Here is a 13,912-nt window from a genome sequence, read left to right as displayed (position 1 = left end):
CCAGCAGGGAGAGATTTTTGGGAGAAAGGTTGTAAGAATAGTGAACTTCATGCTGTCTCTTCACAAAAGAACAGAGTTAAGGGTTCAAACTGTGGAAGTCAGATGAAAAAGCAGGTTTAAATTATATAATTTTACCCACTATAACACAGTGGATTTCCCATCACAGCATACTTTATGTTTTAGCCCTTCTGCCTAAAAAGTAATGTACAAGTTAAGCAAGAGTCAGAGGACAGATTAAAAATAGCAGACAAGGTTATTCAGCCTATTTTATATAGGAAGTCGAACTACAGGATCTTATTGGTCTATTTAGTCCTTAAAATGTACTAATTACTTTTATAGTAGTATTAATTGCAATAATTGAAATCTTGCTCCCTCTAGTGGTTGCTGTCGATGGTTGTTACCTTCCTTTGCAGACACAATTTTCACTGTAGGATGTACAGTGTAAAAGTAAAAGAAATCACAGAAAGGAGACAAGTATTTTGTGGGGGTACAATGTATATCCACCAAATTTCTAAGTTTACTTAAACCTGTTTATAAATACATGCAAACACTAGTGCTCTAAACAGTTCTGAAGTAATATGCAAAATTCAAATTAACCTCCCACTGCTTTGGTTTACTATAGTTCATTAAATATAAACACATTTAGTAAAAGTAATGGTCCTAGCATCTCTTCCCATTTCTGAAAGGCTCTAAATGGATGCACAATATTAATTGGAAATTAAATACATTGCGTAGCCATCTTCATCAAGCATCAAAATTTGCATCACACCACACGATTTTTAATCCAACATTTTGTGATCTGTAGCGGGAAATACATACTAGCACTAACCTGTCCTGCTTTGTTTTTCAAATGCCTTTTTGCCAGCACTTGGCAGCACCCTAAGAGGATCGCTCCATTTTTTCAAATCAATAATTAACCATTTCTGCGGCTGCAGTACCAGCAGCATAAATGTGACAGTAGGTGAGTTGTCTAACAAATACGTAGGGCTGTAATGAAGTTTCCATGGCTTTGGGCATTCATGTGAAGCAGTCATACACCTAAGAGATTTATTTCATTGCACCGGCTCAGACACTTTAAATACTTAAGACCTTCTCCTGACCTCACACATTCAGCAATATTTTAGCATGCATCTTTTAAAATCAACAGCCATAGCGTATACAGCAAATCATATTATCTTTAAGGATCAAGGTGAAATTCATAAATAATTCCTTATGAAAATGAGGATAACACTGTTCTTCTAAAACAGTATGTACTTAGCTATTGTTATACATTCTGCATCACAGCTGCAGTCAACTAAGCCATATTTTGTGAATAAAAAACTCTTAGTTCAAATGCAGTAATTAAAAAAATAGAAGATTTAAGCTTTGAGGGGTTTAAGCTGTAAACTTAAAAATGTGTTCTTTAAAGTTTAAAACCAAATAGTCTCAAGAGACTGTATAAATATTATATAAAGTATATCATCTTTCTGTATCTTTTTAAGATGAAAATATTCGTATCCAATTTCTTTTACTAAGGGAAACATTGTTTAAGACAGTTTTAAATACATCTGTAAAAAAGACTGTCCAGAATTCATAGATTTTCTGTAGTTCTGTTTTGGTTTAATAACTTTTTGACTTATGGAAAAGAAAATCCAATCCCACTACCTTCAGAGACAAGGGCAGTTACGTGTAACACTTTCTAATGCCGTCACAGCATTCTGGTTTGAAGAACCCCAAAAACCTTACTCCTACCAGAAGAATACTGCTCCTTCTATGTAGCCGTTTCCTCGCGTTCCACTTTGCCCCAGGCTACCCCATTTCTCTAACTCACCAACCACAGGAACAGACTTAAGCAACTCTCTATGCAGAACTCAAATGAACTAGGGAAAGAAATCAAGCAAAATTCTTGTTTGATACCATTCAACCCTGATAGGTCTGAGAAAGATGTTATCATGAGTTGTAACTTTTCTGATTTTTAAAACACTGTTTTGGGTGGGAGGTAAGTCTAACAGAGGTCAATACAGTGAAGCACCAAGTCTGTCAACCAAAGTCTAAATAGATCAGTCCCGGTAATATTGAATTTAAAAGCAGTTAGTCAATATAAATGCTGTCTTCAGTGCAACAGAAAACTTCATCAGCTGTAATACACATTCAACACCTTAAATGAATCACTCAATTAGCACAAGACTGATGGCTGCAGATCCATTACAGGTCTCTGTCAGAGCAAGGAAATTAAGTGTTCCTACCCAGCACTGGAAAGCATTATATTTATTTCAAGTACTTTAAATACACAATTTAATTTCAAATCCTAATTTAAATCACAGTGAAATAAAAATCAGATGCTAAGAATTCAGAGCTTTGCAGTATATCTACCCAAGTAGAGCCATTTCGTGAGCTTTTCCATGCACTTATCCGGCTTCCTGCTTCAGCCGATCTAAGTGATCTGCTGTCAGCAGAACGGTGTGAAATGGAGCACCCCATGCAGTGCAAGCTGGCAAACCGGAAGTCGGGGACATAGGAAGTTAAAAGGTTTAATATTATGCTCAAAAGAATGTTATGTGGACTGCTCATTAACACTACCCTTGGTATTTCAAACAACGAGCTGAGCACACAGCACTGCAAGTTGGTAACATCCTTAAGTGTCTTTACACATCACCCTTAGTGCTCTAATACTCCAAAGGCCAAACCAAAAATAATAATAGTTCTCTTCCAGCACATATCCCACAGTTTAAATCTGAATTTCTGAATAAACCTAATTACACTCAGCTCATACTCGTATGGCTGTGGGGTTTTCTGAACAGGTAATTACCCTGTCCCTCAGATGGTGCTGCAGCTGAATAATCTGAACCACACAGCGTACTCCCTCTGTTGCCAAACACAGCATCACAGGAAGCAGCAGAATTAACTGCATAGAAAGAAGGTAATTTCACAGAAACAAAATGGAAACTAAGCATCTAGAAGTGTGATAGCACTAAGTATTATTTTAATTAGTTATTTTTGTCAAAACATGAAAGAAAACCCTCAAAATGAAGGCTAAAATACTAAAAATGATCTCACAACTAAGATGCCTCAGGGTCATTTAACCTCTGTTTGTGCTCCAGTTCTCCACCTGCAAAGCAAAGATAAAGCCCTATGCTTTTGGGAGCAGTAAACATAACTCCAGAAATATTTGCATTAAATGCTCCAATACTAAAAAAGGATGAAAGGAAAGGAGTAGACAATAGCACGAAGATCATCCTCAGGCTGACCAGTCTATGGATTCAAAAGTATTGAATAATTTCTAAAATCCCCTTCTCCACACAGGCAAAGACTATGCAAACAGAAGGCTCATGTGAGTTACAGTCTTGAATCTCTCTCTCACACATACCAATACAATGACAAGAATCAAGAATGACGACAAGGCAAGTCAGACTTCCACCTTCCACCTCCATACAGGCAGACACATTTTGTTTTAGCTATGCAGAAGCAAGAATGTGCATCATTGTTCTGTAGCAGACAAACTACAATCGGCACCACCATTATCACCAACACACTGTCAAAACTATGTAAAACAAAGGAGTGCAGGATCAACACAACCCGGGCTAGCTGTCTTATAACTCCAGCATCACAGAATCACAGAATCACAAGGTTGGAAAGGACCCATTGGATCACTGAGTCCAACCATTCCTAACACTCCCTAAACCATGTCCCTCAGCACTTCATCCACCTGTTCCTTAAACACCTCCAGGGAAGGCGACTCAACCACCTCCCTGGGCAGCCTGTTCCAGTACCCAATGACTCTTACTGTGAAGAATTTTTTTCTGATATCCAACCTGAACCTCCCCTGACGGAGCTTCAGGCCATTCCCTCTAGTCCTGTCCCCTGTCACTTGGGAGAAGAGGCCAGCTCCCTCCTCTCCACAACCTCCTTTCAGGTAGTTATAGAGAGTAATAAGGTCTCCCCTCAGCCTCCTCTTCTCCAGGCTAAACAACCCCAACTCTCTCAGCCGCTCCTCATAAGACTTGTTCTCCAGCCCCCTCACCAGCTTTGTTGCTCTTCTCTGGACACGCTCCAGAGCCTCAACATCCTTCTTATGGTGAGGGGGTCCAGAACTGAACACAGTATTCGAGATGCGGTCTCACCAGTGCTGAGTACAGAGGGAGAATAACCTCCCTGGACCTGCTGGTGACCCCATTTCTGATACAAACCAAGATGCCGTTGGCCTTCTTGGCCACCTGGGCACACTGCTGGCTCATGTTCAGTCGGCTGTCAACCAGCACCCCCAGGTCCTTCTCTTCCGTGCAGCTCTCCAGCCATTCTTCCCCCAGTCTGTAGCGCTGCATAGGGTTGTTGTGCCCCAAGTGCAGGACCCGGCATTTGGCCTTGTTAAACCTCATCCCACTGGTTTCGGCCCAGCAGTCCAGCCTGTTCAGATCCCTTTGCAGAGCCTCCCTACCCTCCAGCAGATCCACACTTCCTCCCAGCTTAGTGTCATCTGCAAACTTGCTGAGGGTGCACTCAATGCCTTCATCCAGGTCATTGATAAAGACATTGAACAGAGCTGGACCCAGTACTGAGCCCTGAGGAACTCCACTTGTGACTGGCCTCCAGCTGGAGTTAACTCCATTGACCACCACTCTCTGGGCCATCATAGAAAACTCTAACAGTCATAATGGAAATGAGGGAGTTAATTACTCAGCTTCCAAAGAGCAGTTCAAACCACTGTCTAAGAGTTGTGATTTCACTGATATCAGAAAACCTGATGATTCCATTCATGTAACTGCAGACGATTTTAGTTTAAAACATCTGTCACTGCAAATATACATTCTTCATATATCAGCAATAAGAAAAAAAAATCTCAAAAGGCTTTCACTTTTTGATTAGCCTCTCCTTTGACCATCTCCAGTCATGTCTGGACATGGCCTACCATGAATTTTAATGAGCCTGAACTATATGTGTAAAATTATATCTGTTCCTCTCAAATAGGCATAAGTACCTCAGTATTCTGATTTTTTAAAAAAGATTAATTGATTCTTTAAAAAAATGTGCAACACTTAAATTCTGCAAAACTTACAAGAAACCACACTTAATATTGACAAAGAATTATCCCAACATATTCCACCAATGGCATATCCTATTCTCCATCCTGCTCTTCCTCAACATCCACACTTTCATACTTCTACATATCCACAACAGAAGATATCCAGTGGCAGACAGCACACGGAGAGCCAAAATGTTCTCTGGCAAAGAAACTGCAATACAGAGATGAAGGAGGAACATATCAGATTGCACATAATGGAAGAGCTGGCTTGAGTTGATATATATCTACACCAGAACTTGTCACGATCCCCTCCTCTCAGGTAGTACAGCAATTTTTAGGTAAATTTCCAGATTTTATTACCGTGGGAGGTCACAGAGCATTAACTACCTTCCCAAACTCACCAGCATGTTTTACAGTATACTTGCCAACAGAAATACAGCAATCAGACTACATCGCCTAAAATACACATTTTAAGAACTTCCAGGCTGCTGCAGCTGTACTTTGGGGTCCCACGGATATATAATCCACAGCCTTTTTGCTGTGCTTTGGGCTCATTTCTGGCCACTGGTTAATTCTCGATCAAACTGCAAATTTTTCCTCCTGGACAAGCAGCATTCATGCTGTCTCCCACCCAAGAACCTGTCTTGGAGCAACATCCCTTCTCAGCTCCTTCAAGGTACATGTTTTAGCTGTAAGCCACACTAGTTTTTTGCCAGGTAGTCCTGACACTCTAGACTCCCACACTGCTCTACTTAAATGCTACTGTGTTCAAGCCACTAGTTGCAAACCACCTCTTCTTTTCTAGCCCAAAGAAGGCCTTGCTGATCTCTCCTAGCAGCAGGTCCCAAAGAGCAGAAAAAGCAGCCCCCATTACTACTGGCATAAAGGGAGGAGAAGACACACTTTTGCTCCATGACTGCAGCTTTCTGACTGCTTGGAAAGAATTTTGCAGGCTTGGATCATTCTCTCTCACAGTCTACAAAGCTAATGGTCAGTCTATAGTGGAGTGCCTGGTATATAGGAGCACCTACCTGACTGTCTAGCACTAGCTCAGAAAGCCACACTCACCGAGTCAGACATCACAACCCAGAACACTGACACTGTTGTCACATGACATCATGTGTTGACAAATACAGCCCTGTTTGAAAGTGGGGTTACTCAGAGATGGGACACAATAACAGATTCAAGTAGCTGTCACTTCAACATCAGGCTCCTCAATACCTCCTGCTTCCCAGCACTATGCTCTAGCCCTGGACTAGCTTCAAGATCTGCTAAGAAAACTGGTGGGTCAGTAGTAGGTGGAATTCGTTTCTCAGAGTTCCTTAGGACTACATTCATTACATTGGCTCTTGGACCACACCGTACATTTAAAACAGGCCAGTTGCATCTTATCTCATAGCAGAAGACGGAGTCACTGAGAAAGTGGATCAGCCTGCGTCCAAGTCACGCCACATGCTGTCATTCCCTCACAATATGATGCAAGGGAACTGCTCTCCTGTTCAAAGTCAAGAGATTAAATTGCTCTTTCGATCAGGAACACTAGCCATCCCCGTCCTAACCACCAGTACATTTCACGAATCAAGATGACAAACTAGCTGAAACTGACACCAGAGAAAGGGTTGCTAAGTCTCCAATATAGCAGTTTGGTGACGTTCTTAGTTTTCTACAGCTGCAAGGCACTGCCTCGAGGAACCTACAGCTTCTGGAATGATTAGTGGAAAACAACACCCTTTTTTTTTATCTGAAAAACAAAAGGACAGAGAAGATTCCTACTTTTAGAGGGGGCTGGGTCTCATGCTTCTTCATTCCTATTTACCACTTTGTCTCCAAAACCCCGATTTTTAAAGATTTTTTAGATTTCCAGCTGTGAAATTATCACTTTAATAGTATTCAAGAATAAGCTAACACCAAAGCAAGATACTTTCCCTAAGGGATGATCTCCATTGCAAAGCAAAACAGCCTGCATAGCAGTGGAAACAAATTGCACTGCATACAGCAGAAATAACGAAGCACTCAGAAAACGGCCACTCTAGGGACAGTAGTGCCTTCCCAATACACACCTTTTTCTGCATTCCTCACTTTAAGTTTCAAGAATCTCAAAGCATTTCTTCAGATGGAATTGTATATCATAGGGAAGCCTGATGCGTGTGCAGTGCTAGTTTCTGTTCTGCATCAGTTTTTATCAAGGTGCAATATAACAAAGCAGATGCCACATAATGCTGCAGTGTTGGCACAGAGCAAAGCTGAGAATTTCCACCTCAAGAATTTAGCTGCAGGATTGTTTCTCTGGCAACTGATACAACGACTAGTTAAACTTGGTCCCTGTCCTATACAAAGACAGCAAAATAAAAGTGGAATTACATCAGGAAACACCTCTCCTGGAGGAAGATTGCTTCTGCTATCAGAACAAACTTCTGAAGACAAGTAAAAGACAACTGGCACACTAACACAGCAGTTTCTCCATACTTGCAAGAATTGTTTTGCAACAAAGTACAGACAATAGCCAGATTTTGGACACCAAATGCACCTTGAGTTCAATACTTTTTAAGTCTTTAAGTCTTTTTAAGTCAGATGACTCCAATTATGAAGCCATATTACAGAAATCTGAATTTTACATGCAGTTGAGACAACTGAGCCTCAGGATATTCACAGTCATTACTAATAGATATGTCACCATCTGACAAGCAAAACCTCTAGGTCAACAGGAACAGTCACTGCAGTGACTAATGATTGCTGTTAGCAGGTAATTTGCATGTTCATGAAACTGTGGTATGACAGCTGGGAAGAGACTAGACTGTCCATTCACAAGTACATTTCAAGACTCATCTAGCATAATTTTCATGTATACAACGTGGATCAGTTATTCAAATTTTAATGACCTCCTTGGCTTGGAGTGATTTGTTAACACCACGTGTGGAGTACTCAACTCACCTAGTCTCTACAAGGCCCCAAGCAGAGCTCCACACTGTGCTCCCTTCTTTTCTCCAATTTCTGATTTAGGTATGGCATATTTTTGGTAAATGTTATAAACTTCCACTTTTTTTTTTTTTCAAACTGAAAATGAGGGATTAAAAAAAAAATACAAAAAAGAACCACCAAAACCAAATCCCAAACTCATCTTGCTTTCATTTTACTCTTTCATCATTCAAACAAGACATAGGGAATGTGATTAGAAGCATGTAACAGTTAAGAGAAACTAAAATTTTACTCAAAGGTAAACAAAAATATGCACAAAGAGTAATGCCAGGTTTTGTTTTCAAAGGGGTCATTTGTCTTTAAGAGCTGTATGACAAATTGCTCATGTATTAGCTAGTTTACGCTTAAACATTTTAGTCTTAAAAATTAAGTAAACTGAGCAGCACATCAAATTCCAGTAAGAACTAACATTATGAGGGTACATTTCAGTGGAAGACAAGTCTAGAAAGAAACACTGCTTCAGAAATTAGTAAAGTAGTTCAAGGAATTCCCATTTGGGTCATTCCTATGACTGTGCAGCTTTCAGAGACGTTAAAGACATTTTTTTCAAACAATATTTTGAATATAACTAAAAAACCTCTTTACTGTCTCCAGATCCAGTGTTCCCGTGTCACAGCACCACCCCACAACCACTGTAATTTGCAAATTCAAATTTGTATTACCTCCTCAAAATGCTTATAAAGCCTAACCTACTACTGTCAAAATTTAACATTCCACATTACATAAAAAATGCAATCCAAAAGGCCAAAAGATTTAATAAAACTAGCACACAACTGCTTTGGGAGGATTTTTTGTGAGAGTTCAGGGAAAGAAGATCAACAAATTGGCATTTAAAGTGATTCAGATGAGCTCTCTCTCACAAATGAAAAAAAAAAGCTTTCAGACTATCACAGGAAATAACTGTCACAAGAACTTTCCTTGATTTCCTAAGATGCACCTTACAACCTAAATATAAAGGGGGGCGGGGGGAGGTAAGAAAGGGGGAAAAAAGTATGAAAAACACAGCACTACAGCAAAGAACTATATTTCTGGTAAGCTCTTAAAATTCTTTTATCCATCCCTCCAGCTTGGAATATGCTGTAGGAAGAAGGGACTGCTTGCTGTTCTTGCTTTACTTGATCTAAAAATATATATAAATAAATCTTTCTTCTGAACAACATCAAGTAGCACAAGCCACAAACCAAAATGCCATATTCCAAATACGTTTTTCAAAGACATACACATGAATACAGTTTTCTCCTGGCAGCTTTTAGAAAATGTACTTAAAAGCAAATGTTAATTATATCAGCAAATTAAGTTTTACTCTTACACTACTCCAGAAGCTGTACAAACACTGTAACACAGGCCTGGCCTCTCCGATTCAACACTGGTGTGTACCTAGAAAATCCGCACTTTCTTTAGTGCCAGCCAAAAAAACCCACATGGCATCAGCAATTCACACACCCATACCCATCTTGGGTGGCAAACCAATAGTAAATGTGCTCCAGGGGACCCATGCTCACAGATTACAGCTGTGCGGCTCCTGCAGTTCTCAACTGGAGCCTCATTTACACCTGTGCACCCCCATTAAGAAACTAACAGGCTTACGAAGATGTAACTGACATTCAATAAAATACTGATGATTCATAAGCAAAACCAGAAACTTAATCTTGCCCTCTGCTGTGACTCTGCAGTCAGAAAACTTAAAAACTTTGGAAGTATTTCAGAAGATGAAATTCATACAGTGCATTTAAGTGCACAAGCTATCAGATTTATTGAGTAAGGGGCTGCTTTTACTTAATCACTCATCAGAACCCAGTTCTATGCCACAAAAATCTTATACACACATGAAGTTGTTTCTCTGTTTCCATTTTCTGAAGTCCCAATGGAAACAGCTCTCCTTTTGACCCGTCACAATTCTTAATATGGGAGAGTATAGGAAACAGCTGAGAAAAGTGTGTTTTGTATGGTTAAACAAATGCTCCCAGATAGAGTTAAAAGAACAGCAAGGACATAAACAACAACTTTGGAGGAGAAAGCCAAAGACTAATTTATTTCACCTTGAGGAACTCGTGCTTTATGGTAGGTGTTCATGAATGCTAATCATGTTATTCTGAGAGATGAAACAGCAGGTTTTCCTCATTTTAAACAAAAATGAATAGTTTAGTAGAGAAATGGAGCCAAGCAATTCGTTACTGCATTCATGTCAGCCCTTGTCATGACCTTCCTGTTTCTGGGTAGCAAACCAACAACTTCATATTTCAGCATAACCTCAAGGTCAACGTACTTTCTACTCATCTCAGAAAGCAAAGGTGGAGTAAATTTTAAAGAAAAAATGTCTCCTTCACCATCCCTGGGTATGGCAGCTGTAGCATTGAGACACAAGGAAAGGAGGTATCCTCTGACATACATGCCTGTGTCTTTTTTAAAACCTTATGGATCCAAAATAGCAGTTCTACAGCAGATTACCTGGAAGAAATGGAGACTCCAAGACAAGAAAAGTCCAAATTTAATTGCTAACCCTCCTAGAAGAATTTTGCTCTATCTTGAGAGGACTACATCATGCAAGTAACTTCTCATCACACAAGGAATACTAGGAACTTCCTTTTCTTCAGTATTTGCTGTCTGGTCTATATAGACTATGCACCTACAACAGATTTAATCAGTAACCAGTATGTACAATAGCTGTCACCTTGGCTGCTGCTCAGGTCTGAGCGGGTGGCTTTTGGAGCTCCAGCACAGTGCTGTCCAAGGAGATGCTCTCACGTTGGTGGAGTGCCAACACAGGCACACTCTGCCACCTATGACACCAAAAACTGCCCCCTTGCTCCCTCCCACTCCTCTCCTGTTCTCACTTGTAGTAGAGATTCAACTTGGGGTGCAGTCACGCTATCGCAAGAGCTAACACACACGGGTCAGAGCACAGTTGTGGCAACAGGGGCAAGGACAAGAATGGTTAGGCTGAGCAAGTCCACAGAAGCTATTTTGCCATCAGACCCACAGCTGTCCCAAGTGTCCCAGCCCAGCCATCTCACACCACACAGAACAAGTGAAGACCAACTACACAACTTTCCTCCCCATCGAAACACAGAAGTGTTTAAAAACAATGCTATTGCCTTCTGTAATGTAAGCACTAAACAGCAAACCGAATTCTCGCTGTCCACTACATTTTTCAAATGGGCGTACATGCTTACATGAGCACACAGCATCATAGAAAGCCACAAAACACAATCTCTTTAAGCATGCTCACTTTCAGAACAACACAGAGGGTTTCATGAAACAGACTAATACAGTTGTAGAAAGTAGCTATTTTAAGCTTTCTGTCTTTATCAGATTCAGGGATACAGGGATGTTGGGGCCGGGGGAAGAGAAAAGAAGCAGGCAGAGGAAGCAAACACCAACAACTAGACACCAACTAGATTTTTATTTCTGTATTCAACAGTCTGGTATATGAATTTAAATGGCTTAAACGAGCTTGGACTCCTTTTACTCATTCCCTTCTTTTCTAAGGCTTCAGAATGAATTCTGATCCACTTACCAGGCTGTGAAGGTTAGCAACACTTGTGTTTGTCTGCACAATAGCAGCAACCCGTGTAATCCTTACACTCTTCAGTCAAGGCTCTCTCGAAACTTCACCACAATCCAGAGTTCTTTTGAGAAACAAGGATCTTTATATCAGCAAAACCCTGCCTGAGAATGCGGATGGTCAGAAGTTTAAACCAGTTCTCTGTATGAAGGACTTTTTTCCAATCCTGCCTACAAGCACTAAATTTCTTTGCATTTCTTATGTCCAAAGGCAGGAAAGAACAAACTAAACCAACACATTGTGCACAACTCAAGCAGAGCAAAAACATCAACCAGGACATATCAGTCATGAACTACAGCACCGAAAGGTGGCAAACACTAATTCTCCCATGGGATCCCCTTTCTATGTAGACAGCAGCAGACACTACTATCATTATTACATGTCCGAGTCTTACAGACACGTTTTTTTTTCCCCAGTTCAGTATCAGCGGCATCAGTAAAAGAATACTATCACAAACAACACTAAGTTATCCAAAGCAAACACATACTCTATGCTAGAGGCATGAGTATCTTTAAAACTCATTAGGGGTACTCCACTATTGAAGGAATCTTTGCATTTTATTTTCTTGCAAATCTGCTGCTTACACTATTAATTAGCACTATATATAAAGAGTATATACTTTTAAGTTTTCAGATGACCCATGCAGCAAACACAAATTTGATGGGAAATGTGTGCTTCGCTGCCTGCAATTTGAAAAACCTCTATCCCCTATCCTCTCTGAGAAGTATCAGTAAAATACAGACAGCTTCACATTGTGCCAGCAGGCTCTGCGACCACAGGTACTTCCATTCACAGGACGATACTGTTTATTTTAAAAAGACCTTCATCATCTAAATGACACAAGGTTCCCTTTCAGTACTGTATGCGACAACTGCTGTAAGCAGAACTCCCAACAAAAACAACCGTCTAAGGAGCAGCTGCACAAAGTCAAAGGCCATGAGGGAGATGAACCCGCATTCTAAAGAGATGATACCACAGGAAAATCCTACCCATTCACTCTGGTAAGGCTCCCGAGCTGCTAACACTTCCGAATATGAGTAAAAGCAATCGTACTAAAATAATTCCTCTCCTCCCACACAGGGAGTACTCTGAGCTAACAGAACAGGAAATGCTAATTACTTGTATATTCTAAACACCAACACATACATTCTTCCCTGTTAGCCTAGGTCAAGCTTGAACGGTACTAATAACTAAAACATTTGCTATTCAACACACCAACAGTCCTCTACAGCTGTAGCAAAGATTCAGAATCAAGCTTCTTAAATTTCTGTTAAAGGGAAAAATCAACCATTCTGGCAGAGCTTTAGATACATTTTACAACAAAACAGTCAAAGGAAAATGCCTAGGAATTTTGACATTTTACATCAAAATCCAGGGAGGAAGTTTTACATTAAGCAGTATCAACTGAACTCCATTGCTTCAGAAGACATCGGAAGAGTTTAGTCCCAGTGCCCTCCACCATAGGAGGACTCAGCATTGTTGGGCGCCTCTGCCCTCAGCAAGCTGAAGGAAAAGCCTGGAGGGTCCCGCTTCCAAAGATCATAAAAACACTGAGGGCTGTATGCACTGAACAGTTTGCACGGCAAGACATTCACACATCTGGACACGCAGTTTAGCAGGTTATGCAAATTAAAAACTTTGTAAATAGCTTACTGATTCAAAAAAACCCTGACACTTTGAAAAAGAGCACTTTCTCCTCCACCAAGTAAAATGATTTGGTTTGGCTGTAAAAAATGAAGACATGATTAGAAAATGCTAGGTTTTACCAAGCATTCCCTCAGTTAAACTCCACAGAATGCTGATTTTGCTGACAATATGTTAACAAACAACATAAAAGTTTCACTGAGAAAAAAGTATGTTTCATTAAACTGCACTGAAAAATGGACAAATGAGGGATTCTCATCCCATCCTTCCCTAATAAAACAGTATAAATAAGAAAACTACAATATTTCAGAAACACATAGACAGTCACAAAGTTATTGCTCCCTTTTTCAGTGTCACATGAAGCCTTGACAGGACTCTTACATGATAATTTGGTTTTAACTTTAGAGGTATGCTGAAGTAGATTAAACTCATCCACACAACTCTACCTTCTGCCATGCTGCATTCAAGAGGTGGTAATAAACAGGCCCAACAGCACCTTATTATGTCACTCAACAAGGTGGCAGCGCTCTAAGAGTCTTTCATCCTCACATTACCAAGTGAGACCTTTGATCAAAATTAACAGGGTTTTTTAATCTGTGAGGCATCGATAACTCAACAGTAACTAATTTTCAAAAATACTATTTTAAAACTCCTGAGCAGAACCTCAGTAACTCACACCTGAGGTCCCTGACTTGCAGTATAATGTTTTTGCATTAAAAATAAAACAA

At 40.2% G+C, this 13,912-nt stretch overlaps 1 protein-coding gene across 7 annotated transcripts in view; it reads right to left on the bottom strand.

Moving 5' to 3' along the window:
* Positions 1 to 13,912, bottom strand: part of MAST4 (microtubule associated serine/threonine kinase family member 4) — a 261,302-nt gene that overhangs the window by 106,620 nt on the left and 140,770 nt on the right. The gene's annotated exons all lie outside the window — the stretch shown is intronic.

The sequence above is a fragment of the Cuculus canorus genome, chromosome Z, assembly GCF_017976375.1.
Source record: "Cuculus canorus isolate bCucCan1 chromosome Z, bCucCan1.pri, whole genome shotgun sequence".
Lineage (NCBI taxonomy): Eukaryota > Metazoa > Chordata > Aves > Cuculiformes > Cuculidae > Cuculus > Cuculus canorus.
The sequence above is the reverse complement of the archived record's forward strand: the minus strand, read 5'-3'. Positions and strand labels throughout refer to the sequence as shown.